Here is a 2,500-nt window from a genome sequence, read left to right as displayed (position 1 = left end):
GATATTTTCTCGCATAAAGGATGATTATACATCCCAACAACTGGCAGAAACAGCACAAAGAGTTAGAAATTCGAGAAATGGCATAAGACACGGATATTCTACTACCCAACATCAGTCGCCAAGCTCTTTCATGAAATCTCTCAAGATAGCATGCCCTAAAAGTAAAACAAATGTATTAACCCAGACAATGCTCACAGAAACTGCCCAGAAAAGTAAGAATGAGGCAACGGCATTCCCTCACACTCTGGGATGTTCCTTGAGGGATGCATGTCACGTTTAGGCCCAAAAGATGGGGATGTGCTATCGACCCCTACTATCTCAGATTCTTTATCTTTGCCGTATTCAGTGATTACACTCTAAAAAAGATTAGTACTATATGGGCTATAAACCCTCATCACGACCAATGAAACTAAACTGTGGAATGAGACTTAGGACGGTGGCACCGCCACAATCTACAGTAGCAACCTTGTAGAACCTAAAAGAAAAATGGTTAAGGATGCCCATAGCATAGACGCAGAACCTGAAAAGGGAAATAGGTATGCTTGGAACAATGTCCAGGAACTTGAAAGGAAAGAAACAATTAGTGCCAGTAAGATACAGATTCCTTTAGAACTCGAAGGAGCAGTTAGCAGTGATGTAGGGTACCTGAAACTTGGGAAGGAAATGAGTATTTTCTTCTAAACAGTATCCGGATCCTATAGATGTTGATTTTGCTGATCACATGGGAGCCTCAGGGCTTGATGAGCAGTCTTGTAAAGGGATTTGTGCCAGGATTAGATGTCCTGTCGAAGATTCCTTTACAGTAGATTTCAAGCACGAGTCGGTAAAGGAATGGGATTACTTAGCTTATCATGTTTTAGAGAAATTAGTGAATAGAGTGACACAGATATTGAAGGTACAGTGTTATTCCCTCAATAGCCATAGCTACTTGTGAGGCAGCAGAGAAGCAAGGTACCATGAACATGATTTGAAGCTTTATCCTTAGAGTATTTAAACAGTGAGCAAATGTGTCAATTGTTTGATGGTGGAGAGGAAACCATTGATCTCATCCCTGGAATTCGTCATCAGATTAACAGTGGTGATACCAAACCCACATGCATCAGGCAATGGAGGCTACCTAATGCTACAAAGCAGACCATCTATCATCAATGCAACTCTATGCTACAAGCAGGTGTGATAGAAGCCATCCACTAGCCCCTGGCTGAGCCCAGTCATCCTGGACTCATTGCACTTATTGATGAATTAGGACCTAAGGGCAATTTCACTACCCTTGATACTAGAGCAGCTTACTGGGCAGTAGAGGTAGAGCCTACAGACCGTTCAAAAAATTAATTCAGTTCTGCCATCTCCCATTTAATTTGTCCACTGCGTCAACAACATTTCAGTAAACAATGAACGTGCTGTTAGTCTTGGTTTAGGCAAGGACACTCTCTGCTACCTAGATGACATGGTTTATAGCAGGGGATTTTAACAACTAAAAGATTTGCAGGAGACCTTGACTTTACTTTCAGCAGCAGGGCTTACATTAAATCTAGACAAATGTACCTTTCCAGCCACCACAATAAACTTCCTTGGGTTTACAATTACTCCCAAAGGTGTGCTGCCTGATCAAGAAAAGGTGATGGCAATTTCTAGAATGAAACCTTCAAATAACATCAAGGAGGTTCACAGGTTTCTAGGCTGCATGGGATTTTTCTGTAAACATATCCCTAGCTATGTGAACATTTCATCAATACTGCAACTCTTGATTAAGAAAAAACACAAGTGGTCTTGGGATCCAAAATAGCAAAATGCCTTAGAGTTAAAAAGAAAGTTTCTCATTTACCGCCTTTAGCTTCCCATCCATGTGCTCAAAAGACATGAGAATGCAAAGGCCATGCTTTACTGGGCCAATATGCATAGGGATTGTAAGGAATATGTTGCTAACTACCCAGTATGTCAGGAGTCCCGAGGTAATCCCCAAAGGGTTCCCATGGCAGACACTCCACTCGCCCAATATCCACTTGAGCATGTGTCCATAGACATACTATACCAGTGTGCTAGGGTTTATTTATTCCAAATCAAAATTCACGGTGGCTACAAGTTGTACCATTTAGAAAAGTTACTGCAGCCTCTGCCCACCAGGCTTTTGTAGATCACTGGTGACTTTATTTGGTCCTCGTGTTATCCGGACAGACAATGGCGTACAGTTAACTAGTGGCCTTTATAGGGGACTGGGTAAAATGATGCACTTTAGCCACCATTTCACCATCCAGTACCACCCCCAGACGAATGGTCTGATTGAGAGAACCAATTGAGTTATAGAAGACACTCGGGATATCTGAATTGTTGACTGATTTTACCTTTATTCTAGTTTATTTACTGTTTTACTGAATTTTGTTTACGGTGGTTTTGATACACTCTTAATCTGTTTCCAATATATCTTTTAGTAGGTTTTCCACTTGTTTGCTTAATCTTTTTATTGTTATTTATAATCGATTAACCCTATCGTTTCATAAAC

Source organism: Penaeus chinensis, chromosome 7 (assembly GCF_019202785.1).
Source record: "Penaeus chinensis breed Huanghai No. 1 chromosome 7, ASM1920278v2, whole genome shotgun sequence".
In the NCBI taxonomy this organism is placed as follows: domain Eukaryota; kingdom Metazoa; phylum Arthropoda; class Malacostraca; order Decapoda; family Penaeidae; genus Penaeus; species Penaeus chinensis.
This window is presented reverse-complemented; position numbering follows the sequence as displayed.